The sequence below is a fragment of the Triticum urartu genome, chromosome 6A (assembly GCF_056163025.1).
Source record: "Triticum urartu cultivar PI428250 chromosome 6A, HENAU_Tu73, whole genome shotgun sequence".
NCBI lineage: Eukaryota > Viridiplantae > Streptophyta > Magnoliopsida > Poales > Poaceae > Triticum > Triticum urartu.
Window position 1 is genome coordinate 74748430 of NC_141878.1, and position 21696 is coordinate 74770125.

General features: G+C 47.5%; 2 pseudogenes; one reads left to right on the forward strand and one right to left on the reverse strand.

The window, feature by feature from the left end:
* The window catches only part of LOC147964030 (uncharacterized), a 35947-nt pseudogene extending 32922 nt beyond the window's left edge, over positions 1-3025 (forward strand).
* A 251-nt stretch (positions 3026-3276) lies between these two features.
* LOC147964031 (uncharacterized) lies at positions 3277-4317 on the reverse strand (annotated as a pseudogene).
* Positions 4318-21696: the final 17379 nt, after the last annotated feature.

A 21696-nucleotide genomic window follows, 5' to 3' on the forward strand; every position in this document is an offset into this window, starting at 1 on the left:
GAGGAGGGGAGGCCGCAGCGACGGAGGCGGGCAGAGAGGCGGCGGCGGTGTTGGTTGTCGGCGATGTGGGCAGCTCCTGTTAGAGTGTAGAATACTGGTAGCCTAGCGTATGTATATGCATGTGTACGCGTACAGAGCACGACCTGTGGTCAGTGCGTGCGTGTGAGTAGTGGGCATGTCGCCCACGATCAGCCAGGGTAGTGGCGCACTATGATCTCTAAAATTGTATATAGTTCGAGCCTGGAGAGCTAATACAAGTGCGTTGAATCCTATAGCTTCTCTGGTATCAGATACCGGCGACCGGCTCAATCCCTTCACTCCGGTCGACGATCCCGCTTCCGCCGTTATGGAAACCAACCCCGACTCTCCCTCCACTTCTGCTCCGGACGGCCCTGGCGCTCCTGTCGCCCCGCCTCCACCTGCTCTTCTTCCGGCCACGCCCGTGGCTTCTGCTCCGGTCGGTCCTCCTCCGCCCGCGACTGCGGTCTTCCCCACGGTGCTGGAAACCATCGACCCGGCGTCACGTTCCGGTCACCCTCGACCTCCTCGCCGGCAACTATGCGCAATGGCCCGCCACTTCGACACCGCGATCGGCATGTTCGGGCTCTGCGACCACGTGGACGCCGAGGCCGTTCCGCGCTTCGACGACCCCGACTGGGCCATGGCGGACCATGCCATGGTTCACTGGCTGAATGCCACTGTCGCTCTTGATCTTCTGGATGCTGTGATGGCGGACGACGACACGGCCCTCACCGTCTGGCTGGCCATCGACGGGCTCTTCCGCGACAACCAGCTCGCCCGCGCTGTGTACATCGACGCCGAGTACCACGCCGTGGTGCAAGGCGATCTGACTGTCATGCAGTACTGCACCAAGTTCAAGACGTACGCCGACCAGCTCCGCGACCTCGGCGAGCCCATGTCCGAGCCGCGCCAGGTTTTCCACCTCTTGGGCGGCCTCAACCGTCAGTACCACGGTGCCATTCCTCACATTACGTCGCAGTCGCCCCTGCCGTCGCTTCTCCAGACACGCTCCTTCCTGCTTCTCGAGGAGCACCGTGCCAAGCAGACCGCGCGTCTCCAGGGCGCTCACGCGCTCTACGCCGGCCGTGGCACCACACCGTCGCCTCCCGCGCCACCTGCTGCTTCCCCACCTGACAACACCGGTGGCCGTGGCCGTCGCCGCGGTCGTGGCAATGGTGCTGGGGGTGCGCCATCCTCACCTGCGCCTGCGCCCCCCCCCCCCGTATCCCTAGTCTGCCCGCTCCCGTCCCCGGCACCAACTCTTGGACGGGGCTCGTTCAGGCCTGGCCCATGCCGTGGCGTGCACCGGGGTCTGGCGTGCTTGGCCCCCGTCCTGGCACGCCGCCTTAACAGGCCATGTACGCCGCCCCCGTTGCTCCCGGTGCGCACGGCTACGGGCCTCCCCTGGCTATGTGCCCCCGTACGGCTATGCCCCGACGCCCGTCTACGCCGCTCCTCCTGGCGCGCCGCAACAGCAACCGCCCCTGGACATGGCCTCCCTCCAGGCCGCGCTTCACAGCGCCACGGCGGGGCCGTCGTCCTCCGACAACGCCTCCGAGTGGTACATGGATTCCGGTGCGGCGTCCCACATGACCAACTCTCCTGGTACACTTCAAACCCTCCTTCCCTCTTCTTCCTCCTCACACATCGTAGTTGGCAGTGGTGAGCATCTGCCCATCACGCACACCGGCACCGGCACCCTCATCTCCGGTACCTCTCCCATTCAACTACGCAACATCCTTGTCTCTCCCTCCCTGATCAAAATCCTTCTCTCCGTCCGTCAGATTTGTCGCGACAACCCTGTTTCGGTTGAATTTGACTTGTTTGGTTTCTCTGTCAAGGACCTCCGAACTCGGGCGGTGATCCTGCGATGTGATTCCACTAGCGACCTCTACTCCGTGACGGGACTGCCAAAACGCTCTGCGCTTTCCTTCGCCGGCGTTGTCACTGCTGCCCGGCTGCACCAACGGCTTGGTCATCTCGGTTCCGCCCAACTTCAGCTCGTCGACAGTAGTTTTTCTTTCAGTAAAACTGCGCCGCATCCTTGCCATGCCTGTCGGCTTGGCAAACACATGCGCCTCCCATTTTCAGAGTCCGTCAGTTGTAATTATTTCCCCTTTCAACTATTGCATCTTGATGTATGGACAGCCCCAGTTTCTAGTGTTTCTGGTTATCAATTTTACCTTGTCATTCTTGATGATTACACACACTACGTTTGGACGTTTCCTCTCAAGCATAAATCTGACGTTCTCCCCATTCTGTGCGATTTCTATGCCTACGCCCACACCCAGTTTCAGCTGCCGGTGTTCTCTGTCCAAACTGACAACGGCCGCGAGTTCGACAGCCATGCCTCCCGTGAGCTCCTTGCTTCCCACGGCACTGTCCTCCGGCTGTCCTGCCCTTACACCAGCCAGCAAAACGGCAAGGCCAAACGCACTTTGCGCACTCTCAACGATAGCGTTCACGCCCTCCTTTTCCACGCTTCGATGCCGCCGCGGTTCTGGGCTGAAGCTCTGAACACCGCCACCTATCTGCTAAATCGGCGACCCTGCCACCACAGCGCACCGCGCACGCGGCATGAACTCCTGCTCGGTGTTGCTCCCGACTACAGCTTCTTGCACGTCTTCGGGTGCCTCTGCTACCCCAATGTTGCCTCCACTGCGTGCCACAAGCTCGACTGCCGCTCGGTGGCCTGTGTCTTCCTCGGCTATCCTGCTGATCACCGCGGGTATCGATGTTTCGATCTTCAGTCCAAACGCGTGATCACCTCGCGCCATGTTTATTTTCATGAGGACATCTTCCCCTTTGCGCGTCGTGAGGCTGCTACTTCACCGCAGCTTGGGGCTCCGCCACCGCTTGCGGCTCTGCCGATCCTGCAGCTTCTCCCCTCCCCGCCCGCGCCCCGCTGGAGCCCTCCTATGAGTGCTCGATCGCCCGCGCCTCCGCCGCGTTCAACCGTGGCCGTTGGATCGCCTCTGGACGGCTCACGCGACCTCGCCTCTAGCGCGGGCTCGGCTCGTTCAAATGAGGGCGTCCGATCACCATCCAATGGACATGGCTCTTCCTCGTCAGCAGACAGCAGGACAACGTTCTTCTTCAGATTCAGACACGGCGACAGGTTCAGAGGCCAGCGCCCCGCGCGCTCCCACACCTGCTGCATCGCCTCGCCGCATGGTGATCCGTGCCCAGGCCGGGGTCTTCAAACCCAATCCAAAGTACTACGACACCGCTGCTGCCTCCTCCACCGCCTCGCTCTCACCGCTGCCCAGCTCGGTCCGGGTTGCCGTGCGCGACCCCAACTAGCTCGCCGCCATGCGCGAAGAATTTGCTGCGCTTGTCACCAATCGGACCTGGGAGCTGGTTCCTCGGCCGCCCAACGCCAACCTGATCAGTGGCAAATGGGTGTTCAAGCACAAATTCTGCGCTGATGGCTCTCTCGAGCGGTAGAAAGCGCGGTGGGTGGTCAGGGGCTTCAACCAGCGTGCTGGCGTGGACTACGGTGAGACCTTCTCTCCGGTAGTCAAGCCGGTGACGATCCGCGCTGTTCTCACCATTGCTGCATCATGCGGTTGGCCTGTCCATCAACTGGACGTCAAGAATGCGTTTCTGCATGGGACGCTGGCGGAGGAGGTGTACTGCCTCCAGCCGCCCGGCTTCGTCGACGAGCAACGGCCTCAACATGGCTGCCGCCTCGCCAAGTCGCTATACGGGCTCAAGCAGGCCCCGCGCGCCTGGTTCCAGACGTTTGCCGCCTTCCTCAAGACGATCAGCTTCACCGCGACACGCTCTGACTCCTCGCCATTCACCTACACGCGTGGCACGGACGTGGCCTTCCTCCTCCTCTACGTCGACGACATCGTGCTCACTGCATCGACCCCGGCTCTTCTCCAACGGATCGTCCTCGCGCTCACCAGGGAGTTCGCCATGAAGGACCTTGGTGACCTGCGGTTCTTCCTCGGCATTCAGGTGACACGCACCACGTCCGACTTCTTCCTCTGCCAGCAACAATACGCTGAGGATGTCCTCGAGCGCGCTGGCATGGACACTTGCAAGCCGTCGCCCACACCGATCGACACGAAGGGCAAGCTCCCGCAGGCTGATGGCCCACGCGCGGCCGATCCGTCTGGCTATGGCAGCGTCGCCGGTGCCCTGCAATACCTGACGATCACCAGGCCTGAGCTGGCGTACGCCGTTCAGCAGATATGCTTGCACATGCATGACCCGCGGGAGTGCCACCAGGCTCTCATCAAGCGCGTGTTGCGCTACGTCCGCGGCACGCCCATGCTCGGTCTGCATCTCCGTGCTTCCTCGACACTCGACCTTTGCGGCTACACTGACGCTGACTGGGCCGGCTGCCTGGACACCCGTCGCTCGACGTCTGGGTTCTGCGTCTACCTCGGCGACGCGCTCATCTCCTGGTCCTCCAAGCGCCAGGCCACCGTTTCTCGCTCGAGCGCTGAAGCGGAATATCGCGGCGTCGCCAACGTTGTTGCAGAATGCATCTGGCTCCGACAGCTCCTCGGCGAGCTTCTTCTTCCCATTCGCTCGGCGACTGTGGCCTACTGCGACAATGTGTCCGCCTGCTACCTCTCCGCCAACCCCGTCCACCATCGTCGCACCAAGCATGTCGAACTCGACATCCATTTCGTGCGGGAACGAGTGGTGCTCGGTCAGTTTCGCGTGCTTCACATCCCCACCACCCAGCAGCTCGCTGATGTCATGACAAAAGGCTTGCCCAGGGACATTTTTCTTCAGTTCCGGGCCAGTCTTTGCGTCGCGCCAGCCGATGCCAAGACTGCAGGGGGGAGGGGGTGTTAGAGTGTAGAATACTGGTAGCCGAGCGTATGTATATGCATGTGTACGCATACAGAGCATGACCTGTGGTCAGTGCGTGCGTGTGAGTAGTGGGCATGTCGCCCACGACCAGCCATGGTAGTGGCGCACTATGATCTCTGAAACTGTAGATAGTTCGAGCCTGGAGAGCTAATACAAGTGCGTTGAATCCTATAGCTTCTCTTCCTTTAACAGCTCCGGCGAGGGCTAAGGGGTGGGGGTGAACCGCCGGAGTGAGGAGGAGGCGAAGGTGGCGACGGAAGGGAGAGAGGAGGCTCGGATGGACTTGGTCGAGGTGGTGGCCGAGAGCAACGGCGACGGCCAAGCTCCAGGAGGCGCGACCAGCTAGAGGGATTCCGGTGACGAACTGGTGGGGTGGGGAGGCTCAGTGGGACGAGGGGGAGTCGGTGGACATGGTAGTAGGAGGATAGGAGGCTCAGGTTGGTTGGAACCAAGCCGAGGCCGACGCGGCCATGGTGGATGACGGCGAACAACGGCGAGATGAGGCGATTCCAAAGAGCAAATGAGGCAAGGGAGAGATGGGTGAGCTGCGGGAGGGCTCGGGGCACGCTTATATAGCCGAGGGGAGGCTTCGCGAGCATCGCTAGTGAGCTTAAGCAGTGCTCTAATGGAGGTCAGAGGCGGGGCATGGCACGGGCACTGCTCTAGCAGCGCATTAATGGCAAACCACGACGAGGCAGCGATGCAGGGCGACGCAGTCGAGAACGGGCGAGCTCCTGGACAAGGTTTGAGGTCGAGACGAGGAGGGAGGAGACGAGCATAGTGGCCGGAACAAGCCAGAGCATGCCTGCAGCCATGACGCAAGCGTGATCACCACGCGCATTGGCGCAAGCCGCACTCTTTGGCGTGGCCAACCATGTCCAGTGGATGGACCTTGGTGCCCTCAGTCAAAATGAGGAAATAAATTGGTCCAGGGCTAAAGAAGAGATTTGCACTTAGCTCCAAAAGTAAATCGGTAAGAAGGTGTTTGTAACTCTCTGTGGCTAAACCAGCTAGGTAACGTGGTAACTAGTTTGTCTGATGATGATCACATGCTAAGGTTATGTTGATCACCAAAAATCAGACTAAGAGGAGGATTTTAGATGAGGGTTGCTGTAGAAAGTGCAATACTGGCCATAATTGGGGATTTGGATGATGCACTCACATACTTGATCTCCGTGAGCTGAAATTTGGTAGATAGGGGTTATATGATGATATTAAGCTTCTGTAAAAGTTTCATGCCATTTGTAAATACCAAAGTGACACTTGCTTCACAAAGCTTCATTCTGGACAGAAACTTGGAAAATTTGCACAGGGCAATTGGATTACCCAATTGAGCTAAAACTTGGTGGATGGAGTTTATATAGGTAGAAGCATGTCCTGGTAAATTTTCAGCTTAAATAAAGCAATATAAAATATAGTTGCTTCACAAACTGAAAATTTGACCAGAAACTAAGATTTGGATCTGGGCTCACATAGGTGAATTACATGAGCTTATATTTGGTGGAGAGTCATGATTTGACCATAGGAAGTACCTTGCAAAATTTTAACTCATTTGGATATGTCTAGCTGGTACTTCCTTCACAATCACTTCCCTCAGACGGGAACTTTGAAAAATTACTCAGGAATATTTACTAGGCCAATTGAGTTGAATTTTGGCATGATCCAATGCTATGGACAGGAAAATATGTCCAAGAAGTTTGTGTTCAAATGAGCAAAGATAAATAGCACTTCCTTCACAATGTGTCATTTGAGACAGAATAGAAAATGAATTATTGGAGGATTATTTTTGAACATGAAAATGAAATATCTTGCCATATTTGAGCAAGATAGGACCCAAACAATTTATGAGAATCATTTGGGAATTTTATAAGTGACTGAAATATAGGTTGCTTCACAACCTAGGGCTTTAAGGGTTATTCCTTTATCAGAAAAGGAATATTCCCAACAAAAGAATTTTGGGTTAGGTCAAGGATGGAAAAGACATGATCTTGGGATGATGAAGAGAGTGACAAGCCACTATAAAACCTAGGAAGACATGATCTTCCCAAGTTTCAGAACCACATACCCACGGAAAAGCAAAACAAAACAGGAAATCCAAGAAAATCAAAGGAAAAAGAAAAGGGCAAAAATCCAGGTTGTTACACATCATCGTGTGGCCAGACAAAGGGTGATTTGATCACGGGGATGCGGAACACAGAACAAGAAAAGAGAACAATACCGGTAACGAGGTAAATGGAATACTGGACAAGGATTTGATCCACAGGGATGCCAACATGTCTCACCTCGGATATTCGTAACATATCGCGAAGCAACAGGAATAACACACGTCAACTGGAGGTTCACTCGAATATTCATTCATGTGGGTATAGGGGTCAATATGGGTGCCCACGGCTCCGATGTTGATCATTGATCGGAAGGGGTTCCGGGTCATGTCTATAATTCACTGAACCTATAGGGTCACACGCTTAAGGGTCATCTATCTGCTGAATACTAGACAGGGAGCCTGAGAGAAAGTTTCTGGAAAATGTTTTCGGAGATAGCAAAAAAGTTTCGATAAGAGAGGTCACCGGATGAGTTTTGATGAAACCGAAAAAGTTGTTTCAAGGTATGCCATTAAGTCAAAATGGTTTCGGCACATGCCTGATAATTCTTGGAGGGTGCCAGAATCATTCTCTCCGGAGCTGCCAGAACCAGTTCAGATGCTTTTCGCAAATGAAAATCACTAAACTGGAATTGTTCGAGAACGCGTTGAAAATCATTATGGTGGGTACTAGAAATGTTCTAACCCACATAAACATTTTCAGTTCGAACGGACGCTGAATAATATCGTCGTGAATAGTGAAAGTGCTTTTTGGGATATTTTATGGAAAGCCATTATTTTGGGCTTTGTCCCAAGATATTTTGGGATGACATGGATGGATAGGAAGGTGGTGGAGCCACCCAAGAGGGCTGCCAATTTTGTTGGTGCCATTGGGGGCCCCCCCCATGAGGCTTCCTTCGACCATTTGGTGCTCCACTTGCCTCCCCATTTTGCCCTTATGTATGACATAAATCATGGGAACTTTGGGTATTTCTGGAGGCACACTACCCCTTGGTTTTCCTATGTAACATCCCAAAATTTTCAATTTGGAATGTTATACATAGGTCATTCATGCATATCATACTTCATTGCATTTTCGTTCTGCAATCCTCAAAATCCTAAGCAACTCAAGGACCCTCGGAGAGAGTTGGGGATTTTCTGGTTTTCATATTTGATTTTTATCAAATAATGAAACGAGGATTTTGATTTTAATATTTTTTCTCTCCGAAAAATATTTCATATTAAAAATATATGAGAGGAGACAATATGACTTCTCCAAAATAATTGAAATATTGGAGGAAAAATATTAAAATCATTTATTTGATTTTATTTGCATTAGAAAAATTGCATGTTTTCAAAAATTGCATTTTAGGGCCAAGAAAATGTTCATATAGTCCTAAATATTTTATTTAGGCGATGAAAATTTGTTTTGGCATTTTTAGATTTTTATTTTATTTTCTAGGATTTTATTTCTGTCGGCAAAGTTATTATTATTATTATTTTTTAAAAGAGGTTCCGCCGGCTGGGCCGAAACCCAGCCAGGCCGCCGGCCCAGTCGCCTGCGCCACTGCCTCCTCGTCACGTGCGCCACCGCGGCCGACCCGAACGAGGAGTCCGAGCCAGAATATGCTGCCCCGCCTTGGCCCCTCCCCCAAGTCACCGCCCCCTCTTTATATACCCCGCCGCCCCGAGCCACCACCACCACCGCAGCCCCGCCGCTGCACCCGAGCCGCCGCCACCCGCGCCTGTCGCGCCTCACCGCCGCCGCTTGCCGCGCCTCGCCGCCCCGCGAGCCGCCGCCCCGCTGCCCAACCCCGCCTCGCCGGAGCCCCTCGCCGGAGGTACCGCGCCGGACCCAAGCCGCCATTTTTTTAAAACCGTTCGATTTTTTAGAAACCCTAGTTCATTTTTTTAGGTCGGTTCACCGGTTTTCTCGGTTCTTTTATTTAGCGGACGTTCGTCCGTATGTTCGTTTTAACGAACGGTTTTCGCCCGTTAGTTACAGATAACGAACTCTCGTTCGTTAGTCTGTTCGTCAGTTTCTTTTTATCGGATTGTATCTGCGATTATTTCCAGTCGCGATTTCTGATCCAATCTTAGTTTCTGTTTATCTTTTCGCTCGTTAGTCGGAATCAGGTGATTCAAGCGCCTAGATCTTCGTCTCGAGGGCCTCTTTCTGTTTAATCAACTTAAAAAAGATTTTGGTACTGTAAAATTTGACATTAGTTCAGATTAGTAAATGGATCTTGTTTCTTTCGCCGTTTGAGTTTCGTTGCTCCGTTTGATTTGATTCTTTTTGCAAACCGGAGTTCTTAAGTTGAACTTTCTGGTCAACCTCTTTTATTTGCGTTTTGCTTGTGTTTCATTGCTTGTTGCTTATGTATGTTATTGTTTGTTTACGATAGAATTCCTGGAGTGCGAAGCGTGTTACTATGAGTCCCTAGGATTCGCGGATCGTCAGCAAGGCAAGTAACACATTGATCATACTCTTTTCATACCCAGTTTTTATGCATTAGTTTCAATCCTCAAACGTTGCATGATTAGGATGTCATTAATTTGTGAGTTGGGAAGTAGTTGTTGAGGTAGAACCTATTGCCCTATTACTATCAAACCCTTGGGAGTTACTTCTATGTGTTGCTTATATTGCTATGCTATGCTCATAGACGTGGTTTGGGTTTGAGTGAAATCCATGACAGATGTGAGATTTTTAATTATTGGTTCAACTTAAGGTGGCAACTTGAATACACATCTGGGTGGATTGAGGCACCTGGGGAACCCAGTGTTGTCTATTTTTTTGGAAATCCCGGGGTACCCGTGTGATCTTCCTATGGACCGCCACCCAAGCTCAAAGGGAACTGAGATGATTCATGCTAGAAACTTCCGTGTGCAGCCACAAGCTATTATGGGCTCTAGCATAGTTGAGTAAGTTACGTGAAGCTCTTGAAGAGGTGGATCAGCAGGTAGTGGGTTTTGTAGGTTTGGTATGGTCTACCCGGAATAGAGAGTTAATGTTTCTGAAAGACTGTGTCTCAGTCATCCGTTTCTCAAACACCATGTAGTGCGAGAAATGCAACGAAGGCGATCGAGTCATGTGGGGGAAAAGTGCGCAAACCTCTGCAGAGTGTACAATCTAATCATGGTTAGCCGTGTCCCCGGTTATGGACAATCTTAAGTATCTAGTACTTGGGTTATCACATGTATCTCATCACTCTTAATTAATATTGTTGGGTTGTTAATCTATCTATCTATCTATATCTATCTATCTATCTATCTATACCTATACTAATTCTTGACTTCCTAGAAATTCTCACGTTAATTCGATTTTACGAGTCGTTAATCTGGTGGGACCGAATTATTACGGTGCAGATTGATTCATAGAATATAAAAAACTCACGTATATCAATCGTGTATCACAGAGCCCAGCTCTTTTAATCTCTATCCTAACAAATAAAATAACTCTTTTTTTATCTCTCACGTCTATCTAGGTAAAGAGTCCACAAAAATCATGGGATCAGATTCAATCAAGGTAAAAAACCTGTCCACGCATGTTCAAAGAAAAACTGTCCACGTACTATATAAAAAAAGGATTCAGCTATGCAAAAAATAACCTCCTTGAGTCATCCAGCGATGTTCTCCCTCAGCCACCGCCTCTCGCCTCTTCTCTCTCGCTCGCCCTCAGCCGCCGCCGCCTCTCACCTCTTCTCTCTCGCTCTCCCTCCACCGCCGCCTCGCCTCTCTCTCTCCCTCCCCCCTCTCTCTCTCTATCTCTCTCTCTCTCCCCCCTTGCTTGCTCACAACGTTTCTAAAATCCCTTCCCTACAACGTTCTTTATATTGGTAGCAGAAATTTAGGTTAGGCCATCTTACCCTAGGGCCTCGGTGAAGACAGTAGGTAAGCACAAATCAGCGGCAACATGAAGGAATCATGATGGACAACAAGGCAAGTAGATGGCTGCCATGGTTTATTTCAGTTCAAAAAACATGCCGATGCTGCAGTCAGTACAACCATGATTCTGTTACAAACATGCGATCAATGGTCTCTCTCACGTTCCCATGCTAGCAGCTGGAAGAAATTGATCTCCATTACCAGCATGTAGGTAGGTTTGTACGTTCTTATACAAGCACATCTGGCCGGAATTGATAGACCTGCTTCAGAACTCAGCTTATCTGTATGTATAACTGTATATGAGTTCGTGCAATGTGAGTTAGAATGTGTGCCCAAATCCTCTCTTTCTCTCTATAGATTTTTTCCATCCCGGTCCTTCTCTCTTGATTAATGTCACTAAATCCGGTGGTTTTCTCCAGCTTTTCTAATCAGAGAGACAGCGCTACACAGATACGTACTGCAGGAGCTAAGTCCTATCTATTTAGTGGGATGTACAAGCTAGAAGGCGGCGAGCACATCTAGCCGCAAGATAGAAGCAACACTTCATGGAAAAAATAGCAGCAGCAACATTGCTTTGTCCAGGCCTGTTAATTTTATTGGCACCCACTTCAGGTACTCGCTCCCCAATACATGTATAGGCTGCATCTTCCTCTCTTTCTATCTATAGATTTTTCCATCCCGGTCCTTCTCTCTTGATTAATGTCACTAAATCCGGTGGTTTTCTCTAGCTTTTCTAATCAGAGAGACAGCGCTACACAGATACGTACTGCGGGAGCTAAGTTCTATCTATTTAGTGGGATGTACAAGCTAGAAGGCAGCGAGCACATCTAGCCGCAAGATAGAAGCAACACTTCATGGAAAAAATAGCAGCACCATCATTGCTTTGTCCAGGCCTGTTAATTTTATTGGCACCCACTTCAGGTACTTGCTCCCCAATACATGTATAGGCTGCAGCTGATTATGAATGAAACAGGCAATGCATTACATGCATCCGATTTTAGTTTTCATGCAGGTCACAGGTGGGACGTGGCTACATGAAGCTTCTGTTTCATGTCCAATAAATTCTGCATCAACTCCACAAATGCCTCCTGTGTTCGCCCCCATGTGGAATACTTTACTCTTCACACAACCCTGAATATATTTGGTTGATACGTAATGTTGCAGCAAGAAAGATCTGTTTGCTACATGTATTTTAGCACCACTCTTGATATGACTATCCGTTCTACAGACAGAATTAGATGGGGTGCTCTTCATCACGTTTCCGCATCAGGCTCACATTCTCTACATCTACCAATCAATCACCGATCAGCGAGTTGACTTTAATATTTATAGGAAGCTTTGCATTTACTGTCTATGCTACACAGATTGGATTTTGTACGTTGTTTCTTCCAACAAACAATTAATCTTAGATTGTCTGCATGGTATAAAATATATTCTATCTTCCAGGATTAAGAAAAGGTATGATGCATTTATTTCAAATATTTTCCTATACATTTGACATTTAAGATTTAGCATTTTTCATAATATCTCATAGTGTACGATTTTCAGTTGTAGATCTGTAGTAGATTTTAGAATTGATGTGCATCAAAGTTTAGCTATCTGAATGGCATACTTGAGTTATACATGTCTCTATATATAGTCTGTTGCTGCCCCTCCACGTCGGAATTGACAAATTTGAAAAGGTCGTGATGCTATCCAATCCATTCCTCTATTCCCTTCTCTTCAACCTTTAAATCTCCAAAGCCTCTCTGATCCAATCTGGCTTCCCTTTTTAGGCCTATCAACTAATCAATCGGAATCTTGGTGGTCCAGCAGACGTGTTGTACGGACGACAGTTTCAAGTACAATATCTGTTCGCTATCATCATTAAGGATGCAGAGTACACCTATCCACCCGTATGTACACAAAGAACTCAGTTTACATCTCCATGATCTGCCTACGTCAATCAGCTATATCTCCATCCGCAAAGTTTTCCCTCATAGAAAGGGCTCTTCGGCAAGTTCGACTTTAGATGTCACCCTGGAGACAGCAGTTTCATGTCCAGCCAATCCGCCATGCATGGCCTCCATAGTACCATTCTCATCCTCTAATTTGATTCCAACACCAGCACATCCTGCAACTCTTATTTCTTGCTGTTCAATTCCATCATGTGCAGTTCCAGTTCGTTATGGTAGGAGCATCCATCTATTGCGTTCCTTGAGCATTACACTATTAAAAAAATTACTTTGGTCTGCGGACTCTGTGGAATTTGTATAGCACATGATCGACTATGGAGGATGAACATGTGATGGGCAATGACGTAACTAAAATTGTAGACTAGGAAATTTACGCCAATCTATAATAACTGCAAAGTGAGGCTGGACCGCTGGAGTGAATGGATTTGTTAATTACTATGTGCTAATTTTCTCCTTTTTTACTTACTGATTAGCTATGCTTTTTCTTCTTCATTTTTTATGAAATATTTTGAGACTAGGAGCCAGTGGATCAAACGTATTAGTTGTCTCCCTATATCTACTCTGGACCTTCGGTTTTCCCTGATTTTGGAGTACATATGCATGCTTGACTCAGTGTCCCAATGGTATATCTCATACATCCATGTATGGTATTTCTATCCTTCAAAGTATATATAGAGATAAAGCCATGGTTCGATTTAAATGTTATTCATGCAGTTTTTTTATGTAAATCGCGATAACTCGATTAATAAAGCACATACAACAGATTTCTAATATAGGCAAGCCATGTGAATACACACCTCTCTACTTCCCAGCTACTTCCCAACCAGGTAATGTTCAGTTCTCATATGTCATATTTTTTGCCAACAGAGAGTGTAATTGACCTCCTGTGAAACCATTAATAATTGATAGGTGAAACAATAACTATAACTAAATTTGTTGGAGAAATGAACTACTTAGTTGTGGCATGATGCATGAGGTTTAGCATCAAAATATGTTGACATAGTTATTACCTATATGTAATGCATTTAGTATTTTTTTCTTAGAGATTATTCGGGGAGAATAATTTGGTCTATTTCTTTTCATATCAAGATTATCATCCCTACCATGACAAAAAAAGGGTTCAGGAAGCAAAGGTTAAAGTGCTGGATTCCAATGTTAATTGCATATGAGAAACATATGGACTTTTTGACTTCGCTAGCTGAATGTTTGGTCCTTAACATCCATGTCTCCCATTTAATATGCGGAACTTAAAGGAAAACTGAGTTATAGAAAAAAAATGTTGTCTCATTAGTTGTCATAGTAAGATATTTATGCTCCTGCACCTCTCATTCAATTTCCCTTTGGTATGTAAGAATCAATTGTTCTAAAAATTCTTAAAAGTTTCTTTTACACTTTCTGTTGCCAAAAACCAACTAAATAAATGACTTCACACAAATATAGCTTCAAATCCACTGCGGTTTAGAATATACGGAAATTATATATGATATTTCTTTAATGGCGCCTTCTTTAATAATATCGAATATCATTAAATTATTTTGAATTAATCCATATTTTTAACTGATTGGTTACCTTGAAAACTAGCAACCAATAATAGGAGTACTATCAGATTACCCATTATTAGTAGAGGCGGGCTTCGTGGTTTGCGAGTTGCTTACGTTATGTCAGAATATGTTTAACCAAGGTTACAACAAAGTAGGTCTCTTCATGAAAACAATCATGCTCAAACTGTATTTGGTTCGTTTCTAACAATATCCTGCAAAACAACATCGAAATATGTAGCTGATTTAAACTGTGTTCTTCTCATTTGTGTTGCCCATAATATATTCTCAGTTATTTGCATTTCTTTTGTTGCTAAAGATTGCATCCTTCTTACAGTGAATTTATAATTTAGCAAATTACTAAAGGGATATTTTTATTTTACCCTATACATCACCAAGACTACTTTCACATGTTCTAATATGCATGCATTTTAAGTTATTTCATACTAGCCCGTGATTGCACGGGTTGACGACTAGTTACTTTAATTGGGATTGAGTTGGGGGTACCTTCTCAATGTTGTTCAACCACCATGATTGTTAAATTAAAATCTATTCCTTTGTTGTAGGGAAAAAATAGCTTTTCGCAAAAACTATAACCATAGAGCTTTCCACCAGCCAAATATTCATGTAGTGATAACATTATTCTATTCATGCTCTACTGTGTTATATTGCCAGCATATTCCATGTGCTGACCCGTTTTCGGGCTGCAACGCATTATGTTGCAGACTTTTCAGACGAGGAGTAAGGTTCGTTAGGTCGTTGCCGTGCAGCTCAGTTATGCCGCTGGAGTTGATGGACTCACTCTATCTTCCAAGCCTTCCCCTGTTATCGTATTAGATGGTCTTAAGCCATATTATTGTAATAAGCTCTCTCTTGAGACATTCTATGTAATAAGTGTGTGATTGCTACTCTGTTATAAATCCTTCAAGTACTGTGTGTGTCAGCATTACCGATCCAGGGATGACACTGAAGCACAGAGACTTGACTGTTTGAGGTCAGGTCGCTACAAGATGGTATCAGAGCACACGCTAAGTGTAGGACACGACCACTAAGATAAACCATAGGTCACACTTCTCTACTCATTTCTGACTCTCCATTTTCTACTCTTTAGGATGACGGAGATGAAGAACAAGTTTGCACAACCGGATGAAGACACACCCTTTGGACGCCACTTGAAGGAAGTCACTAGGTACTTGAACATTGGAATACCAAGCTTCACCGGGACGTACACCGCCACCTTACCAGAAGAGGAGCGCTGGATGATTCAAGTACAAGTTCTAGGAAGGACGTTCTCGCCAACTTCTAAACCCATAGAATTTTCTTTCGAAGCACCCACCTGGAGCCTAGGCAAGAGCATGGCAGCCCACATTACCATGGGACACATTGGAGAAGTCTACAACAGGGAACTCAAGGACACTGTCTACCAGATATATGGGCGCCGAGACGAGCAATGGGAAGTAATCAGCACCAAGAAGGATAGATCCATTGCAGCTTTCATCCAGGAGTTAAACCAGCACATTCGACGTCAAGAGAACCAGATGTGCGCGGAAATGATAGACTTGAAGAAGGCGAAGACTAGGATCATCGAGCTGGAGGAAGAACTCAAGTTTACACGCAATGGATATGAGGAGGAAATCAAGACACTACTGGAGAAGAATGACGACCTAGTTAAGAAGATCGGAGTATTCATGGGAGGACCAGCACCGGGAGTAGAAGGCGACGGTTCCACTTGCCCAGATAACTACATCTTCATCGATGACACCGATTCCGATCCTAGTGATGATGACTTTGAAGACGAAGCTGGAGCAGACATCATGGAGTCTTCCACCGATCAAAATTTCTAGATGACCACCATATATTATTAGTATTCCCCCATGTATTTAGTAGTAGTTGAGCACTTTTGCGATAGTTCTAGACCGCTTGTATGCCCTTGCTTGATTGATTGAGTGAAATGATTGTGTTTGTCTCATATGCATATGGGTAGTACTTTCTCATTAGACCCCTTTTTTCTATTCTGATCTCTTCCATCTAAAACCCATCAGATGCCTCCGAGACGTGACACCGGTTTTGCTTTCCCACCGGAGCTCACTCAGTTAATCCAGCAGCAGAATGCCTTGATGCAATTGCTAGTTCAGAACCAGGGCAACAACAACAACAACAACAACAACAACCAGCCGCCAGTGGACAACCTAGCCCGCTTTCTAAGGTTACAGCCATCGGTGTTTTCCAGTAGCACCGAGCCTATAGTCGCTGATGATTGGCTACGCTGTATTGGAAGGGAGTTGACCACCGTAGGTTGCACAGATGCTGAGAGGGTGCGCTTTGCCGCACACTAATTGGATGAACCAGCAGCCTCATGGTGGGAGAATTACACTGCCACTTTTCCTACAGCCAATGTCACTTGGGACCAGTTTCAGCAAGCTTTCCGCACAGCCCATGTCTCAGCTAGAGCTATGCATATGAAGAAGCGGGAGTTCCGCAACTTATGCCAGGGGAACCATACTGTGGCTTAGTACGTGGATGAGTTTAGCAAGTTATCTTGCTATGCCCCTGATGATGTGGCCACATATGCCGCGAAGCAAGAGAAGTTTATGGAAGGGCTGAATGATGAGATGAGCATGTAGTTGATGGTAGCAACCTTCAACAACTACCAGGAGTTGGTAGATAAGGCTCTTATGATTGAAGGGAAGCAGCAGTAGATTGAGAGCCGTAAGAGGAAGTACGGACAAGGGAAGTATAACTCAGGAGCTCAGCAGAAGCCTCGCCTAACTCCGAACTCGGGAGGACTTGTTCATAACCATGGAGGTCACAACCACACTGGAGGAGGATCGCATAACCACAATGGTGCTAAGAATGGAAATGGGAACGAAGCTAACAACAATCAGAACCGCTCCAACCCAGCCACACCCGCCAAAAGATACCTAAGTCAAGTTACTTGCTTTAAGTGCGGGAAGACAGGGCACTATGCTAATGATTGCCCTGAAGGAAGGAATGGAAACGGAAATGGGAGCGCTGGGAAGAAGCCTAATCCATTCAACAAAGGAAAAGTGAACCACGTTAATGTGGAGGAGGTTGAAGAGCAGCTGGACGCGGTAATAGGTAAGTTTTTGGTTAAGTCATTTACCGCTCTTGTTCTTTTCGATACTGGTGCATCGCATTCATACATATCAAGGGGATTCATGGATAAGTTTAAACTACCAACCCAAACCCTTAGGACCCCTCTCTTAGTAAGTTCACCTGGAGCAGAGTACATGGCTAGCCGATGGTGCGACCAGATACCCCTAACCATTGGTACACATGTTTTTCCGTCCGACCTAATTATCTTGGAGTCACAAGGATTGGATGTGATATTAGGTATGGACTGGATGTCAAAGTATGGAGGAAGCATTGACTGTGCAAGTAAGTCGATTTATCTCACCACCCCGGAGGGAAAAATGATTAAGTATGTATCTAGGAATATGCCTAGGAGGAGCCAAGTGAATGCCCTCACGGGAGTTGTTCAGGAGGAAGTTCCTATAGTGAAGGACTACCCGGATGTTTTTCCAGAAGAGTGACCAGGCATGCCACCGGATAGAGACATTGAGTTTTTGATAGAGCTATTTCCAGATACAGGGCCAATATCCAAGAGATCCTATCGGATGCCCGCAAATGATCTGGAGGAAATTAAGAAACAGATCAAGGAGTTATTGGAGAAAGGTTACATTCGAAGAAGTTCGTCACCTTGGGGAGCTCCAGTACTTTTGGTTGAGAAGAAGGATAAATCCCTAAGGATGGTTGTTGATTACCGAGCCTTGAATGAAGTGACAATTAAGAACAAGTATCCACTGCCGATGATCAATGATCTGTTTGATAAGCTGCAAGGAGCTAAAGTGTTTTCGAAGATCGATCTACGATCGGGATACCATCAGTTGAAGATTCAAGAGAAGGATATACCAAAGACAGCGTTCACCATGCGGTATGGATTATACGAGTATATAGTCATGTCGTTTGGACCGACTAACGCCCCTGCCTATTTTATGAGCATGATGAACAACATGTTCATGGAGTATCTGGATAAGTTTGTTGTGGTGTTTATTGATGATATTATGGTATACTCGAAGAATGAAGAGGAGCACAAGGAGCATTTGCGGTTAGTTCTCGAGAAACTCAGGGAACACTAGTTTTATGCTAAGTTCAGCAAATGCGAATTTTGGTTGAAGGAAGTCGGATTCCTTGGACATGTTATATCAGGAGAAGGTATAGCAGTAGACCCCAGCAAGGTTCAGTCAGACACTAAATGGTTGGCACCCACTTCAGTTAGCGAGATCCGCAGTTTCCTTGGACTCGCAGGATACTACCAGAGATTCATTGAGAATTTTTCCAAGATTGCGAAGCCAATGACTGGACTATTGAAGAAGGACACTAAGTTCAAGTGGACAGATGATTGTGAGGCAAGTTTCCAGGAGTTGAAGAAACGTTTGATGACAGCCCCAGTGCTAACACTGCCAGATATACATAAGGAGTTCCAAGTGTATTGCGACGCCTCTCGCTTAGGACTTGGATGTGTGCTTATGCAGGATGGAAGAGTTGTTTCGTATTCCTCACGACAACTAAAACCTCATGAGTTGAACTATGCCACGCATGATTTGGAGTTAGCAGCCGTAGTGCGTGCATTGAAGACTTGGAGACATTACCTTATTGGAAACCGTTGTGATGTGTACACGGATCATAAGAGTTTGAAGTACATTTTCACACGAAAGGAGCTGAACCTTAGGCCGAGGAGATGGTTGGAGCTTATAAAGGATTACAATATGAAGCTACACTATCATCCCGGAAAGGCCAATGTCGTAGCAGACGCTTTGAGCCGAAAGAGTTATGCTAATATCATTGAAAGTAATGGATTGCCGAAGGAGTTAGCAGAGGATATCATGGAACTTCGATTGGAGATTGTTCCAAGAGGTTTCGTTGCAACAATGGAGGTTCAGTCTACATTATTGGGCAAGATTCGAGAGGCTCAGAAGGATGGCAAAGAGATTGCCGAGATAAAGGAGAAGATGAGCAAAGGAAAGGCCAAAGGTTTTCGTGAGGATGAGCACGATACCTTATGGTTTGAGGACCAAGTTTATGTACCCAATAACCCAGAGATCAGGAAGTTAATACTTCAGGAGGCTCATGACTCACCATACTCGATACACCCCGGAAACACCAAGATGTATTTGGATTTGAAGGAATGTTTCTGGTGGACTGGTATGAAGAAGGATATCGCCAAGTATGTAGCCGTATGTGATGTTTGTCAAAGAGTAAAGGCAGAGCATCAGAAGCCAGCAGGACTGTTACAGCCTATGCCGATACCCGAATGGAAGTGGGATAAACTTGGCATGGATTTTATCACCAGATTGCCCAGTACCAAAGCAGGATATGATTCTATATGGGTAGTAGTTGATTGCTTGACCAAAGTGGCTCACTTTATCCCAGTGAGAACCACCTATACAAGTGTGAAGTTGGCCAAGATATATATGTCCAGGATCGTATGTCTGCATGGAGTTCCGAGGACCATCATATCAGATAGAGGAACACAGTTTACTTCAAAGTTTTGGCATCAGTTACACCAGACTTTGGGAACAAGATTGGAGTTCAGTACAGTGTTTCACCCGCAGACGGATGGACAGACTAAGAGAGTTAAACAGATTTTGGAGGACATGTTGAGAGCCTGTGCGCTAGATTATGGATCTAGCTGGGATGACAATTTGCCGTACGCAGAGTTCTCGTACGACAATAGCTACCAAGCCAGTTTGAAGATGGCACCGTTTGAAGCTCTGTATGGACGCAGGTGCAGAACATCATTGATGTGGGATGAGGTAGGAGACCGGCAGTTGTTTGGACCAGACTTGATCAAGGAGTCTGAGGAGAAGGTTAAACTAATTCGTGATAGACTGAAGATTGCTCAGTCCAGGAAGAAGAGTTACGCAGACTCGAAACGGAAGGAGGTAACCTATGAAATTGGAGACAGAGCATATCTACGAGTATCACCCTTGAGAGGAGTGAAACGTTTTGGAGTTAAGGGAAAGTTAGCCCCAATATTTGTAGGACCGTATCGTGTCTTGGAACGAATGGGAGAAGTTGCCTACAAGTTGGAATTACCTGAGGGACTGTCAGGAGTCCACATTGTGTTCCATGTTTCACAATTGAAGAAGTGTCATGCTGAGATGGCCGATATACCATTAAGAGATACAGTACCCTTGGAGGCGATTCAGTTGGACAGTGGTTTGACTTATGAGGAGAAGCCAGTTAAGATTCTTGAGTTTGCCAGCCGAGTCACCCGTATTAAGGTTATTAAGTTTTGCAAAGTTCAATGGAGCCACCATACCGATGATGAAGCCACCTAGGAATGAGAGGATGATCTCCGCAAATACCACCCGCACCTATTTTCTAGCCAATCCGAATCTCGAGGGCGAGATTCATCTTAAGGGGGGTAGGTTTGTAACATCCCAAATTTTCAATTTGGAATGTTATACATAGGTCATTCATGCATATCATACTTTATTGCATTTTCGTTCTGCAATCCTCAAAATCCTAAGCAACTCAAGGACCCTCGGAGAGAGTTGGGTATTTTCCGGTTTTCATATTTGATTTTTGTCAAATAATAAAACGAGGATTTTGATTTTAATAATTTTTCTCTCCGAAAAATATTTCATATTAAAAATATATGAGAGGTGATAATATGACTTCTCCAAAATAATTGAAATATTGGAGGAAAAATATTAAAATCATTTATTTGATTTTATTCGATTTTATTTGGATTTTATTTGCATTAGAAAAATTGCATTTTAGGCGAAAGAAAATGTTCATCTAGTCCTAAATATTTTATTTAGGCGGTGAAAATTTGTTTTGGCATTTTTAGATTTTTATTTTATTTTCTAGGATTTTATTTCTGTCGGTGAAATTATTTAAAAAAAAGAGGTTCCGCCGGCTGGGCCGAAACCCAGCCAAGTCGCCGGCCCAGTCACCCATGCCACCGCCTCCCCGTCGCGCGCACCGCCGCCGACTCGGACGAGGAGTCCGAGCCGGACTCCGCCGCCCGCCTTGGCCCCTTCCCCAAGTCGCCACCCCCTCTTTATATACCCCGCCGCCCTGAGCCACCACCACCATCGCAGCCCCGCCGCCACACCCGAGCCGCCGCCGGCCGCGCCTGCCGCGCCTCACCGCCGCCGCCGAGCCCCGCCGCCCCATGAGCCGCCGCCCCACCGCCCAACCCCGCCTCGCCGGAGCCCCTCGCCGGAGGTACCGTGCCAGATCCGAGCCACCGTTTTTAAAACCGTTCGGTTTTTTTAGAAACCCTAGTTCGTTTTTTAGGTCGGTTCGCCGGTTTTTCTCGGTTCTTCTATTTAGCGGACATTCGTCC